The sequence below is a fragment of the Gopherus flavomarginatus genome, chromosome 16 (assembly GCF_025201925.1).
Source record: "Gopherus flavomarginatus isolate rGopFla2 chromosome 16, rGopFla2.mat.asm, whole genome shotgun sequence".
Classification (NCBI taxonomy): domain Eukaryota; kingdom Metazoa; phylum Chordata; order Testudines; family Testudinidae; genus Gopherus; species Gopherus flavomarginatus.
In genome coordinates, this window is record NC_066632.1 from 19,540,350 (window position 1) to 19,556,506 (window position 16,157).

At 50.3% G+C, this 16,157-nt stretch overlaps 1 protein-coding gene across 4 annotated transcripts in view; it reads left to right on the top strand.

The window, feature by feature from the left end:
* Positions 1–16,157, top strand: part of ILVBL (ilvB acetolactate synthase like) — a 37,479-nt gene that overhangs the window by 328 nt on the left and 20,994 nt on the right. Inside the window, exons 1-2 of one of the 4 annotated variants that reach the window (XM_050925856.1) lie at positions 1,553–1,641; positions 11,366–11,445. The exons of 1 other annotated variant lie outside the window; for it this stretch is intronic. The gene's annotated coding sequence lies outside the window, so the exon portion shown is untranslated. Of the gene's footprint in view, positions 1–1,533; positions 1,642–11,365; positions 11,446–16,157 lie in introns of those variants that run through there. 2 more of the 4 variants (XM_050925855.1, XM_050925854.1) reach the window with 2 other exon arrangements.

Genomic DNA, 16,157 nt, shown 5'->3' on the forward strand with positions numbered 1-16,157 from the left:
CCCACACCCCCTGCCTCAGCCAAACCAGGAACCCCTTCCTGCATCCCAAAGCCTGCACCCCCAGCCCAGAGCCCTGACCCCAACTCCCCTCCCAGCACCCACACCCCCTGCCTCAGCCAAACCGGGAACCCCTTCCTGCATCCCAAACCCTTCATCCCCAGCCACAGCCCAAAGCCTGCACCCCCAGCCCAGAGCCCTGACCCCAACTCCCCTCCCAGCACCCACACCCCCTGCCCCAGCCAAACCGGGAACCCCTTCCTGCATCCCACAGCCTGCACCCCCAACCACAGCCCAAAGCCTGCACCCCCAGCCCAGACCCCAACTCCCCTCCCAGCACCCACACCCCCTGCCCCAGCCAAACCGGGAACCCCTTCCTGCATCCCAAACCCTTCATCCCCAGCCACACCCCAAAGCCTGCACCCCCAGCCCAGAGCCCTGACCCCAACTCCCTGCCCCAGCCCAGAGCCCTGATCCCAACTCCCCTCCCAGCACCCACACCCCCTGCCCCAGCCAAACCAGGAACCCCTTCCTGCATCCCACAGCCTGCACCCCCAGCCCAGAGCCCTGACCCCAACTCCCCTCCCAGCACCCACACCCCCTGCCTCAGCCAAACCAGGAACCCCTTCCTGCATCCCAAAGCCTGCACCCCCAGCCCAGAGCCCTGCCCCCAACTCCCCTCCCAGCACCCACACCCCCTGCCTCAGCCAAACCGGGAACCCCTTCCTGCATCCCAAACCCTTCATCCCCAACCACAGCCCAAAGCCTGCACCCCCAGCCCAGAGCCCTGACCCTAACTCCCCTCCCAGCACCCACACCCCCTGCCCCAGCCAAACCGGGAACCCCTTCCTGCATCCCACAGCCTGCACCCGCAGCCCAGAGCCCAAAGCCTGCACCCCCAGCCCAGAGCCCTGACCCCAACTCCCTGCCCCAGCCCAGAGCCCTGATCCCAACTCCCCTCCCAGCACCCACACCCCCTGCCCCAGCCAAACCGGGAACCCCTTCCTGCATCCCAAAGCCTGCACCCCCAGCCCAGAGCCCTGACCCCAACTCCCTGCCCCAGCCCAGAGCCCTGATCCCAACTCCCCTCCCAGCACCCACACCCCCTGCCCCAGCCAAACCGGGAACCCCTTCCTGCATCCCAAAGCCTGCACCCCCAGCCACACCCCAAAGCCTGCACCCCCAGCCCAGAGCCCTGACCCCAACTCCCTCTGAGTCCACTTGTGCATCCCAACCCCCAGACCGCACCCAGACTCCCTCCCGGAGCCTTAGGAAGGTGGGGGAGGGAGGGGGCGGGACTTGGACCCATTCTGGGCCTCGCCAAAAACTATACAAAGCTGTCAGGTCTGTGGGGGAGGGGCAGAGAGGGACCCAGTCACCGACCTCATAGCCGGGGAGGGGGCGGGGCGCACCCAGTAACTGACAGTGTCGCCAAGGCAACGCCCCGGGACTGGTAACGGGTCACTGACTCCGCCCCCGGGTCCACCCACGCGCACTCGGACTCGGTCTCCCTGCAACTTAGTCACGTGACCCCCCCACCTTAGCCGCGGAGGAGCGGAAGTGGAGGTCACGTGAGAAGAGGCGTTTCCGGCCTCCCCCGGAGCTGGAGCCGAGATCCTCCCACTTCCGTTAGCTGCGGGCCCGGTAGGTGTAGCGGCCGCTGAGGGGCGGGGGTCGCCAGCGCGGGGCTCGGGGGGGCGGGGCCGGAACACCCAAAGGCGAGCCTGGGCCAGCCCCCGCGGGGGCGGGAGGGACCCCTAGCTCTGCTCCGGTCCAGTTCCTGCCTCACGGCCCCGTGCCAGCCCGTGACTCTGCTCCCACCCCCCGCCTGAGCTCAGACCCGGCCCCAGCCTCGGCCCCCTTACCTCTGTCCATGCCCCCCTGGAACTGCGGGCACCTGGACTGGGATAAGCGGGGTGTGACCCTCAGAAGTTTGGGGACTGCTGGGGTGCGACCTAGAATGAGGGTGCAGGGCAGCAATGCAGAGTGAGCCCATAGGGGAGAAGGGCACATTTAAAAAGGTTGTTACAAAGAGTAGGGAGAAAAGTTGTCCTGTCCTCAGAAGTTAAGGAGAACAAGATGCAATGGGCTTAAATTGCAGCAATGACAGTTTGAGCTGGACATTAGGAAAAACTTCTTGTCAGGGTGGTTAAGCGCGGGAATAAATTGCCTAGGGAGGTTGTGGAATCTCCATCACTGGGGATTTTTAAGAGCAGGTTAGAGAAACACCTGCCAGGGATGGGTATGTACCTGGAGAGGGAGCCAAGAGGAGGAGAGGGTGTGGCCTGTGGCATCCATCACTGGATGGGGCAGGAAAGAATAATCAGTTGGGGATGGTAAGGGACAAGAAACAGAGTGGCAGGGGATGAGGAGGAATGGTTGCGGCCAGGATGGAGGGGACAGGGATAGGAGAGGCAAGCACTGGGTTGAGGGCCAATGGCAGCGGCCAGCTTTACATGCTAGTAAACTATGACCAGCTAAACAGCACAAGTAATGGGGCTTCTCCCATCCACTATCTGTCTCAGTGATGCTAAAATGTTGCTGTTTGCTGGGGCAGGCTGATAAGGGTCACAGTCCAAGATACCAGCGCAGGCCACAGTGGACAGCTCTGGTCCCTACTGCACACCATCCCCACCCCACTGTCTTGGTTAAAGGAGAAAGTTGGGTGAATGTGTCTAGTGTAGGTGGGAGTGCAGGAGGGGATGCTGGGAGTGCAGACACAGGTAGGCATGCAGGCTAGGGTGCTGGTATCATAGGTGGGTGTGAGCTGGGAGTTAGGGGATGGTTGGTAATGCTGCTATTGGAGGTGGGTGAATGGGCAGCCATGGTGAAAGTCGGTGGGTGGACAGTGATACTAGGGTGCTTGAACTGAGTGATTGTAAGTATTCCTCTCCAATTACTAGTCTGACCCAGGCCCAGTGCTTACTGGTACTGGGAGCATTTGTACTGGTTCCTCCCAATGCCTCCCGCTCTGGCAAGGCATTTAGTGTTGGACCTTAAATCTCAAGTTGCTGAGCATTAATGCACATAATACTCCTGGGGGTATTCTGCACAAAACATTAAACACTCTGCACACAATATTTTTAAAATCTGCAAATTTTATTTTTTAATATCACTATATAATCATGCCAGTTTCAATTAATTTTGTAATTTCTTCAAAATACCTGTCTGCAAGCATGTCTGTAACAATACAGACACACACACACACATTCCCTCAGGAGTACAGTGTTAAAGAAACCCCTGTGATAACCCAGTTCCTGATTCTCTGCCCCAGCAGGCCAATGGCCGCACCCAGCTTTACATGCTAGTAAACTATGCCCAGCTAAACAGCACAAGCAATGGGGCTTCTCCCATCCACTGTCTCAGTGATGCCAGAATGTTGCTGCTTGCTGGGGCAGGCTGATAAGATCACAGTCCAACATGCCAGCGCAGGCCACAGTGGACAGCTCTGGTCCCCTCAAGCCCAGCTGGCAGGCCACAAACTCACAACCCCTCCCCACCAGAGCCCAGTCACAGCCCCCACAGCCTAAATTCCCTCTAAGCTGCATGGCCACGCAGCTGCCTATTAAGACTCGTACAGAGGCTCAAGGCTGTGATGGGGAGAGATGTCTCTCCCCCAGTGTGGGACTTGCCCTGGACTTTCCGTGGCCAGGGGAGAGGTGGCCATCTCCGCTAGGCCTAGAGTGACCAGACAGCAAGTGTGAAAAATCGGGATGGGGGTGGGGGTAATAGAAGCCTATTTAAGAAAAATACCCAAAAATCGGGATTGTCCCTATAAAATTGGGACATTTGGTCACCCTAGCAGCGTGTACCTGTCCTGGACTTGCTGCAACAGGGGGAGAGAAGCCCGCCCCTCCCTCCCTTGGCCCGGCCTAGGCCCCCGGAGCTGCTGCAGCCAGCGGGAGGCGCGTCTCCCCCTGCCTCAAGCTGCCGTGGTGAGAGGGGGCTGGAGGGAGTCCTCTCTCCCCAATGCTGCCCCATGGTAGCCTGCAGCCCCAAACCCCTAATTCCCATCCCCGCCTTGGAGCCTAGACCCCCTGCACCTCAGCCCCGATCCCTGTCCCACACCCTAAACCCCTCATCCCCAGCCCCACTCCCAAAGCCTTCACCCCCAGTCAGAGCCCTCAACCCCTTCACCCAACCCTCTGTCTCAGGCCTGAGCTCCTTCCCATGCGCTGAACCCCTTGGCCCCAGCCCCACCCCACCCTATGAATTTTGTTCTGTGCACCGATATGGAGGTGATGTGTCACACATCATCCCCATATTGGTGCACAGAACAAAATTCATTCCGCACATGGATGTCAAATTAGAGGGAACATTGCTCCCAGTCAATATGTCTGACCTCTTCCCCTTCAAAGTCCATTCATGGGGGGGGGAGGGGCGTGGCCCAGACACCCGCACCTCCCCACCCCCAGAGCATAGCTGTGCCCCCCCCCCAGCTTAAACACCCACCCCCCTCCAGAGCTTGGGATCCAGAAGGAGGAACAGCCTGATTCTTGGTACCAGGCTTGCATGGAGTTTTCTGCATGCCATGCTCCCCTTCCCTCGGGGCATGCTGGGAACTGCAGCTGCCAGGAACCCTCTAGCTCCTTCTGCCTCCCCACAGCAGTGTCTTCTATGGGTGAGCTGAGCTCTTCTGGGTCCAGTGAATTCTAGTGGCAGCTAGCAGCACTGCAGCCCATTTCTGTGGAGGAAAGGAAATTCTGCACGCACATTAATTTCTTCAAAATTCTGCATTGCGCAGTGGTGCAGAATTCCCCCAGGAGTATGCTTTCTGCTCTCCTGAGATGACAGAGCCTGCCCCAGTCCTGCTTCCACAGAAACATCCCGAAGCCCTGGCCATCCACACTGAGCATGCCACAAGAGTAAGCGAGAGAGACAGAGAGTCACGCACTCTCACTCACTCACACACATGACTGCCCAACCCCCCCCTGGCAGCGATTTATGTTTCTACTAGCAGCTCCAGGTGCCCATACCAACCTGCCTCTGCTGCCTCTGTCAGAAAGTCATTTTTCTGCAGGGAAGCAAAGAGATCTGCAGGGAACCTGATTTCCGTGCATGTGCCGTGATGCAGAATTCCCCCAGGAGTAATATAACAGGCGTGGTCAGACTGTGGCTCTTTTACAGTTAAAGTGTGGCTTGCAAGCCCCCCTGCCCAACACCATACACTCCCCCAATTTTCCACCTACATGACTGGGCAGGGGGAATCTCAAGGCTTCTCCCCTGCGGGAAGGAGGTCTAAGGGTTTTAGCCCAGCAGAGGGGAATCGGGGCAGAAGCCCCACACACTGGCAGGTGCTGCCCTGCGGGGCAGGTTGTGTGTATCTTGCAGTTCTTGAACTTCTGAAGATTATTGTGGATGGCTCAGAGGTTCAGTAAGTTTGGCCACTCCTAACCCAGAACTTCAACAAATGCATAAATAGTGAATCTTTGTCCCTTGGCATGTTCCCTCCCCAGCAAAGTCTGAGAGGGTACTCTAGGCGACGTCTCTGTAGGTAGTGTCCTTCAGAAAGGATTCTACTAAAGACCTCACTACAGGAGGACTCTAACCATAGAGATTCTTCCTAGAACGTGCTGATGTGGTCATAGAGACAGGGAGCAATGCTGGGCAAAGAAATGTAGGGTGTTATTCTGGCCGTTTCCTTGTGGCTATGGGTATATTTGTGACTGTGTTTAGGACTGGGGTGGAAGGGAGGGATTTTGCAAAGATAGTAGAGTCTGCTTTATGGCACAGCCCCTTGAGTTGAGGATACAAGAGCTGCATGTGACAGCAGCAGCAGTAAGGGTAAGAATTGGAAAAGCCAGCAATTTCACAGGAAGGATGCAGTGCCCGCATTTGTGCAGATGTATATGAATTTGCCTCGTTTACGTATGCCCTATGTCAATTCCTTGCTTCAGCTTCTTGTCAGTTCAGTATATTCTCCTCATCAACCCCATCATTTCTGCCCAGCCCCCAGGTTGGCTCCCCTTTGAATTTCCCCCACATTCCCCTTCAAGTTCTCCCTGCCCCTTCTCCCCAGTCTGGCTCCACTACAGTTCCCTTCCCATCTCTCCTGCTCTGTCCCAAGGAGTTTCCCCCACATCCTCTGCCCCTTATCTCTGTTTGAAGGGGTATTGTCACTTCTCTGTGGCAGTGTTTCATCTGCTAGTATTGCCAGTGACACCTGAGATTCCAGTAACCGAAGGAGGTGAAAAACACATTAATATTTGTCCCTATGTTTTCAGTTTGTCTACTGTGGGCAGTTGGTAGCACTCTACATGCAGTCATTGTCAGTCAGTTTGTGTGGGGTTGTCACACGCCACCACAGGAGGGGGAAACATTTTTAGAATAGAAAAATGAATGTAAAGCCTCTGTGCTTTTCAATGGGAATGCAGGGATGGGGTAGGGATAGGACTTAGCACCACTTTTAACTTTCTCTTTAAAAACTGTCAGGGTTTCAAGTAAACCAGGCTGTTGTCACCCCCTTTAAATGTGGACACAATAAATCATACAAAATAAATTATTTTGGGGAAGTAATTTGACCTGTGTTATACAGGAGGTTAGACTAAATGATCACAGTAGTCCTTTCTGACTTTGGAATCTATGCAAAGCAGAGAAAGGTCTAACATCATCCAGTAACTGGAAGTTGAAGCTAGACAAATGTATACTGGAAATAAGTAGTAAGTTTCTAATGAAGCAAGTAATTAACCATTAGAACAATTTAGCAAGTGTTGTAGAAGATTCTCTATCACTGACACTTTTAAATCAAGATAGAATTTTTTCCAAAAAGATCTGCTCTGGGAGTTATTTTGGGGAAGTTGTATGACCTGTGTTATACGAGAGATCAGACTAGATGATCACAATGGCCACTTCTGGCCTTGGAATCTAAATCTATGAAAAGAATATGACAGCAGCAAACTGGGATTCCACCTACCTCTTTGCTCAGAAATGTAATTACAGCTCAGAAATGAATCTTGCATTTAGAGATGCTACTAAGAAGTGATGTTGGGTATGTAGTGATAACAAAAGTATTTTTAAAAGTGCAGTTAATAACATGACGACATAATATGAAACCAGGTAAAATCCAACAGGTACCTAGGTATTGTAATGCTTAATCCCTAGGATTGGGATCCCTTGTGGAATGGAGTCCTAAATTAGGTGGCCAGTCTCTCCATACAATGCATGGGGAGAGTTGGGTACCTAAGGAAGGGCTTCACAGAAGCCAGCAAGCTGAGTGGGGAGCTGCGTAAGTTAAACCGGAGTGAAATGCAGAAGAAAGGATTTAGGCCCTCAGCCAGCTCCTGTTGGTCTGGGTCTCTAGGGGCCTGACTGACAGGCTGGAGGGATGTGCCTCCCTCCACTCAGTCTCAGCCATAAGCTCTTTCCTGAAGTTACATGGTGCCTACACAAGGTCATCTGCTTTAGTAGCCTCCGCCTTGGCAGTCAAATCCTAGGCCTTTCTCCTTAGGGTTAGTAGAGAGAGCTAACCCATCACAGATAATAGTCTTGTGTTCGGGCACTCACCTGGAACACGGGAGACCTGTTTTCAGGGTCTGGCTCTGCCTCATTTGGCAGAGGTGAGTGCCCTCACCACCGGGCTGGGGTGGTCTCGTTCAGTCTCGTGTATTGGAGCTGTTACACTTGGTACAACTAATTAAATATTCATAGGAGTGAGGACTTGACCCTGGGCCTCCCACATCCCCAGTGAACACCTTGACCCACTGAGCTGTAGAGTCGGTCTCTGTTTCAGGCCCACTGAATATTTAATTATTTATACAAAGAGGAACAGCTTCAACAGGAGAGACTGAGCCCTCTGGCCCCAAATACAATGGTGACTAGGGCACCTAACTGGGTTGTGGGAGACCTGGGTTTAAGTCTCTGCTCCAAATCATGTTTGTCCCTATCTGTCTTTTGTAACATAACAGGTCTTAAGCACGCTCTGTGAACACCTTTGGGATTTGGCCCTGCTGTCAAAGGGGTCACCAGGGCTTTGGTTTCAGTGAGGGCTCTGAGCAGCTTATTAGCTGTGGGTGGCATCAGGGTGTAGGCCGCTTTGAACCTGCCTACTGGTGGAAATTTAGAGGCCTATAGAGTTAGGTGGCAGCTGAGTGTTGGTTTTGAGAATGTCATTGGTGCCTACATGGTGGACTTAAGCACCTAAAGAGGCAGTAACTTTGAGATTGTAACCCACACTGTCTTTCATACAGGACTATAGGGACAAGTGATCATGATTTGATTACGTTCATCATGAGCAAAGAGAAGAAAGTCTAAATCAATAATATATGGTTATTGCTTCAGAAGAGCTGATTCCCACAACAGAGGAATATGACAAGCAAAATTGACTGAGAGGAAAAATTTGGACAGAAAACTGAATGAAAATTTGGGTTTGTTTAAGAAGAGTTTACAAGATGGCTCAAAGGCACAATTGCATAACTGAGAGATGGTAATTTTGGTTAAAAGATCACCTTGGTTAAGAGTGCAGGCAGTAATTTATGTACATTAACAAATGGGAAAAGAGGTAATAGATAGCAAACGATATAAAGGAGAAATTATGAAGTGTAGAAAATTAATAAGGAAAGCTAAAGACATCAGGGAAAGTTCCATGGCTTGGTAGGGCTGAGGTCAACAAGAAGGTTTTCTAAGTATATCAGGAACAAAAGAAATCCTAACAATGGTATAGGCTCATTACTAGATGGATATGATAAAATTTAATGATGCAGAAAAGGCAGAAGTGTTCCATAAATATGTTCTGTATTTGAAAAGAAGCAGGATGATATACTAATATTACAAAAGGATGAAGAAGTACTTTCCTGTCCATTAGTAAGGACAATGTTAAATAGCATCTGCTAGGAATAATTTTTTAAATCAATAGGTCTGGATAACTTACACCCAAGAGTCCTAAAAGATTTGGCCAAGGATGATGGCACACTGATATTAATTTTTAATAAATCTTGAAATACTGGGGAAATTCCAGAAGGCTGGAGGAGTGCCAGTGTGCCAACATTCACAGAGAGTGAGCATAATTATCCAAGTAAATATAGTCTGGCTAGTTGAACATCAGCCCTAGGCAAAATAATGAACAAGCTGATGTAGAATTCAGTCAAACTTTTAAAGGACAGAAACATCATTAATGCCTGTCAACATGCCTTTTTTTTTTTTTTTAAATAAAATAGGTCTTGTCAAACAAACCTGATTTTTTTTTTTTTTGAGATTACAAATGTGGTTCATAAAGGTAACCACATAGTTGTAACATACTTAGACTTTTGTGAGTCATTTAACTTAACACTATAAAACATTCAGAATAAAAAAAATCCACACTAATATCAATAAAGCACACATTAATTGGATTAGGAAACAGCCTGACAGTTCTCAAAAAGTAGTTGTCAATGGGGAAATCACTGAATGGGAGTCTTTTCAGGGGGTTCCACAAGGATTGGTTCTAGGCCTGACACTATTCAATATTTTTAATCAATGCTCTGAAAGTAAATAATCACTGCTGATAAAATTTGTGGATGACCCAAAGATTGGCAGAGTGGTAAATAACAGTGAGGATAGGATACTCTTACAGAGGAATTTGGATTGCTTGGAAAGCTGGGCGCATTCAAACAAAAAACATTTTAATACAATAAAATGTAAGGTCATACACGGAAGAACATAGAATGTAGGCCATACTTACATTATCCTGGAAAACAGGGATTCTGAAAAGAGTGTAGGGACCCCAGTGGACAAATATCTGAATGTGAGCTCCCAGTGACAAAAGAGTTAGTGCAGTCTTTGGATGTATAATCAGGGGAACAGTGGGTAGCAGCAGGGAGGTGATTTGCCTTCTGCATAGGCACTGGTGAGACTGATAGTGGAATACTGTGTCCAATTCTGTATTTGCATTTTTTAAAAAGATGTTTAAAAATATTGGAGAGGATACTGAAAAGAGCCACAAAAGTGATTCAAAGGACTGAAGGAAATTCCTTTATGGTGTGAGACTTTAAGAGCTCTAGCTGTTTAACTGAGCAAAAAAGAGGATCAAGAGGTTGCTTGATGACAGTGTACAAGTACCTTCACGAGGAGAAAATGCCATATACTAAAGGTCACTTTAATCTAGCAGAGAAAGGCAGAACAAGATCTAGTGCAGTGGTGGGCAGCCTGCAGCCAGTCAGGATAATCAGCTGGCAGGCTGCGAGACAGTTTGTTTACATTGACAGTCTGCAGGCACAGTTGCCCACAGCTCCCAGTGGCCAGGAATGGTGAACCACGGCCACGGGGAGCTGCGGATGGTTGATATAAACAAACTGTCTCATGGCCCACCAGCAGATTACCCTGACGGGCCACAAGTTGCCCACCACTGATCTAGTGGCCAGAGGCTAAAGCCAGACAAATTCAAATTAGAAATGAGGAAGAAATTTTTCACAGTGCAGGCGATTAAGCATTAGAACAAACTATCACAGGAAGTGGTGGATTCTCCAAGTCTTGATGCCCAACACTAGTTACTAGGCTTACACTTAGGTTACTGGGTTGAATTCTCTGTCCTGTGCTATCAGAAGGTCAGACTAGCTGATCTAATGTCCCTTCTGGCCTTAAACTCTTATGAATTTAAGTTAGAGATGAATGTAAGTCCCATTTGAAGGCTAGGATTTCATTCTCCACCCCCGCAAAAAAAAAAAAAAAAATACAGCACTTGCTTTAGCTTTCTGAAGTCCTCCTGATACTAGTTACCAGAGTGAAGGGGGAACTGTAGTGGTAAGAAAAGGCATGAATGTAGCCAGAATAACTTTCAGGTTTAATGTCTCACAAACTACCAAGGCTTCCTGGTGGTCTGCTGGGTTCATTTGACCACCCATCACCTTCCATTCCTTAGGACCTTCTTTCCTTCACATGCATCAGCCTTAGTCATAAAGGTCCCACAGGCCAAGTTCTCGCTTCACTTTTGTAGCCCTCCATGGTAACTGTGCAAACCCACTGAAGGTGAATAGGCTGCACAAGTGTCAGTGAGAGCTGAATTTGGCCTGGCCAGCCTGTTACTAGTGATTGTACATGAAAAGGAAAAAGCTCAGTTTGATTCTCCAACCTCGGGGGGCAGCAGGTCCGAAAACAATTTTTTTACTTGTGAGATGAGCAACCTTGCTCTGAAGTCAGTGGGAGATGATGGTTAAAGTGCCGTGTTTACAGATTAGAGAGAGACTTTGTATTTACATAATTAGGATTACAGCATTCAGGGATTGCAAAGGTTCCTAACTCAGCTCAGGGACAGAGTAGTTACCAGCAATGCTGCAGTGATGTTTCATGTGACCAAGCACAGAGGAACCAGTGTCAGCCATCCGTACAAAGGAGGCTGTGGCTCTGTGAGAGAGGTGCTTAGTAGACCAAATTTATCCTACATGACTCCACGTTGCAGATCAGCTGAGTGGACACTTACATGATCAGCCTGAGTGGCCTCAAGGACTCAACAGCAAGCAATATCTTCTCCTGCTGGAAGTATCCAAATATGTACTTATTTGCAACAAGACAACTCTAAATCTCAGTGGTTTTGCTCCAGTTCAAGAGCAGACGGTCAGTTTGTCTTGGATGCATTCTGTCTAGACTGGACAGTAGGTCTCCTTTGTGCATTTCCTGCTCCCAGCTCCTTCAATTGAGAGTTCTCTGGGGCGGGGGGGGACCCCACACACATGACAAAGCCATAATTATTCTGATTGGCCGGGCTTGGGGAAGCTAAGAGTGGTTTTCAGATCAACTGCAGCAGTTTACTAGCCTCTTCCAGGGCCGAATTAACCTTTTGTGGGCTCAGCACCAAACTTATTTGTGGGCCCCCATGGAGGTCAGTCCCTAGAGTGAGGGGCCAGCCAGAGGCAATGGGGCATGGCATGGTAGAGGCAGCCCAGCTCTGCCCAGCCCAGTGTGAGGGCACTATTTACAAACCGGCAGTTGCCAGACACCCTGTCCCACCTGGCCTTGTGCTGCCAGCATGCCTCTTCTCCTCAGGGGGCAGGCTCATGCTGTGCCACACAGCCCCCACCACCCTTGACTCCCTCTGGCCAGAGCCCCCCCAACCCACTATGCCCAGTATCCCCTCAGCCCCCTCCACACAAATGCACAGCACCCTGCACAACACCATCCCTGCCCAGCAGCCCCACCACAACTGCCCAGCACCCTCCACAGAACCCCTACTCCCTAGTGCCCCAACATACACATCTTCCCTGCCCCCCTCACAGCCCAGCACCTCCACCCCCTGCAAGAAACCCCCTTCCTCAAGCTCTGCCTCCCAGCCATACTCGCTGGCCCTACTGGGAGGCAGCTGTGTCTGCCAGGCTGAGACAGCAGTGCAGCAAGAGCTGGTCCTGGGGTGGGGAAATCACTCCAGTCCCTTGGGAGTGGTGTGATCAGCTAGGCCAGGGCCTGCCCTGGCCCTGCTCCCTTAAGACTCACTTCCCCTGGAGGGGCCCAGCCAAGCTTCCTACCCTGTCCCCTTCCCCCACCCTCCCAACCCTGGCTGAGAATGGCCAGGCTTCTGCACCAGTCCCAGGCAGCTCAGCTCCAGGGAGACAGGTGGGGTCCTACAGGTGGTTGGAAGCAGAGACTGCCCAAAGCCAGAGCTGTGCTGGGGTCTGGCCAGGGGTCAGAGAGGAGCAGGGGGATGGGGCTGATGAGACAGCAAGCAGGCAGGCCAAGAGGAGCAAGTGGTGAGAGCCAGAGGGGTCTCAGGGCACAATGCAAGCAGAGCAGGCTGGGGCCCCTTCCGAGCATGGGCCCAGCTCCATGGAGCCGCTGTAAACCCAGGACTGGCCTCTCCCAGTAATTCCAGACCTGTTGACCCAGCAGAGAGGTTGGATTTGCCATCTAGATTCATATTTTCTCCTCTTGACAGCATGGCTCATTGGACTTTGACACATCTGGAACTCTCCTGTTCATAAGTATCATAGCAGATTAAGGTTGGAAGGGACCTCAGGAGGCCCTCTGGTCCAATCCTCTGCTCAAAGTAGGACCAACCCCAACTAAGTCATCCCAACCAGGGCTTTGTCAAGCTGGACCTTAAACCCTTAAGGATGGAGATTTCATTATCCTCCTAGTGAAATAGTGTTTCCTAATATCCATCCTACACCTCCACCACTGCAACTTAAGACCATTGCTTCTTATTTTGTCATCTGCCATCACTAAGAACAGCCAGGCGCCATCCTCTTTGGAACCCCCTGTGACGGGTTTGATCACAGAAACCCCTTTGGGACTGTCATCAGATGTGCTGAGACTATCTCTGAGGCAGTTTGGGCCTCCAGAACCCTGCCTTGTTGAGCCAGACATGCCAGTCTGGTCTAACACAGACCCAGAGTCTGAACCACCTGCCCCAAAGCTGCAGACTTAATAGAAAACATCTTAAGTGCTCCTGTCTCCAGCACCAAGCTCCTAATGGGATCCAAACCCCAAATGAATCAATTTTACTCTGTGTAAAGCTTATACAGGGTAAACTCATAAATTGCCCACCCTCTAATACGGTGATAGAAAAATATGCACAGCTTTTAATACCTGGGGGAGCAATAAACTTACTCTGGGTTAATTAATAAGCAGAAGTGATTTTATTAAGTACAAAAATTAAGATTTAAGTTGTTCCAAGTAATGACAGAACAAGGTACGTTAGAGCAAAATAAAAAGAAGCACACAAGTCTAAGCCTAATACATTAGGCAACGGATTACAGATAAGTCTCACCCTCAGATGTTCTAATAAGCTTCTTTCACAGACTAGATTCCTTCCTAATCTGGGCCAAATTCTTTCCCCAGTACAGTTCTTGTTAGCTCCAGCTCAGGTGATAGCTAGGGGTGTCTCATGACTGGAACTTCCTTTGTTCTTTTCCACCCCTTTATATAGCTTTGGCACAAAGTGGGAATCATTTGTCTCTCTGGGTTCCCACCCCTCTTTCTAAATGGAAAAGCACCAGGTTTAAGATGGATTCCAGTACCAGGTAACTGGGTCACATGTCCTGTGAGACCCCAAGCCTTCATTCTTCCTGACCTGACTTACAGGAAGGCTTGCAAATAAACAGAGCCATTTGCAACCAATTGTCCTAGTTGATGAGAGCCCTCAAGATTCCAAACCACCATTAATGGCCCCCACTTTGTATAATTAAAATAGGAGCTCAGAGTTATTTCATATTTCTAGTTTCGGATACAAGAATGATACATTTATACAAATAGGATGATCACACTCAGTAGATTATAAGCTTTGTAATGATACCTTACAAGAAACCTTTTGCATGAAGCATATTCCAGTTACATTATATTCACTCATTAGCATATTTTCATAAAATCATATGGAGTGCAACATCATGCCCCCCCCTTTCCCATAGTTGAAGCATGCTATCAAATCCCCCCTCACTCTTCTCTTCTGTGGACTAAATAAGTCCAGTTCCCTCAGCCTCTCCTCATAAGTCATGTGCCCCCAGCCTCCCTAATCATTTTCATTGCCCTCCACTGGGGGTTGAGGTGCAGGGTGCACACCGGGGCCAGGGCAGGCTGCCGGCCCCAGCCCCCCTCCAGGAAGTAGCTGGAACCATGTCCCTGCGGCCCCTGGGGGAGGGGGGATGCAGGGCTCTGCGTGCTGCTTGCTGGGCCTCCAGGTACCTCCCCCGAAGCTCTCAGTGGCTGTGGTTCCCCGCTTCAGGGAGTGGGGTGAGGTTTGAGGGGGGCAATCCTGCAGCTGTAGTTTGCCCACCCCTGGCCTGGAGGTAGGCCAGGCGTGGGCCACAGGAAATAGCCCTGCAGGCCACATGTGGCCCACATATGAGACCCTTGCAATATGCCATTAGCCTTCTTGGCAAGAAGGACAGACTGCTGACTCATACACAGCTTCTCATCCACTTTAATCCCCAGGTCCTTTTCTGCAGAATTGCCATTTAGCCAGTGGGTCCCCAGCCTGTAGCAGTGCATGGGCTTCTTTGGTCCTTGTTGAACCTCATCCGATTTCTCTTGGCCCAATCCTCCAATTTGTCTAGGTCACTCTGGACCCTATCCCTACCCTCCAGTGTATCTACCTCTCCCCCCAGCTTAATGTCATCCACGAACTTGCTGAGGGTGCAATCCATTCCATCATCCAGATTATTAATAAAGATGTTAAACAAAACCAGCCCCAGGACCGACCTTTCTATCCACCTATTAGTCCATTCATCCAATCCATACTTCAGGAGGGGCAGGAGGTTCCACTGAACTCCAAGAAAACATTCAGCTCGATGGTGTTGGGATCATAAGTAGAAGAGATTCTCTTTGTGGGCAACTAGCAATAACAAACCCAGATTCAGCTTCTCTTCAATCCACGTTGGAGTGCTTGCACCATTTGAAATCTCTCCCTGCAGTTAGTAGCATCTTGGAGCCCTTGCTGCTCATCATGCATTGGTTGGACAAAGGACTGTGTTCAGCCACAATTTAGTTAAGAGGTTTCTGAAGAGGTTAATGAATGTCTACCCTCTGATTAGAGAGCCCACACTGATGTGGGACCTCAGTCTAGTACTGACTCAGCTCCTGCCATAGACAGACAGCTCCTGGTGCTCTCCTGAGCCTCTTTCATTTTTCAGAAAAGAGTCTAGACGTACCCATAGTTTCTGCCGTATTGGCGGGTAGCGATCGATTTCTTGGGGATCGATCTATTGCGTCTAGATGAGATGCAATATATTGATCCCCAAAAGCAATCCCATCGACTCCGGAACCCCACCAGCACGAACGGCTGTAGCTGAGTCGACAGGAGGAGCCGCGGACATTGATTTACCTCGCGGCACGGGATCAATCTAAGATACGCAACTTCAGCTACGTGAATAGCATAGCTGAAGTTGAAGTATCTTAGATAGATTTCCCTCCCCCCCATGTAGACCAGCCCTATGAAGACTGAGTGAGCTGCAGGCTCTCATAGTTGCCTTATATGGTCATTCACAAAAATAGAGTGTCTGTCCTCCAGCCACATCCAGCATTGCTCCCCAAGCTGGGCACAAAATTCCATCTTAACCAGTCCAACTTGCCAATATTTTCCCCTAGACCTTGCTCTCCCTCAGTAAGCTGCTCACCTTGGATGCTAAGAAGTCATTTAGCTTTCTATTAGAATAGATCTAAGGATCTATACTCTGTCTCTTATGGGGTGTCACATGGGGTCACTCACCACACTGATGCCTCCTGTTGGGCATTTTGGGAATTAGCTCAGTCCCAGTAGGCACACC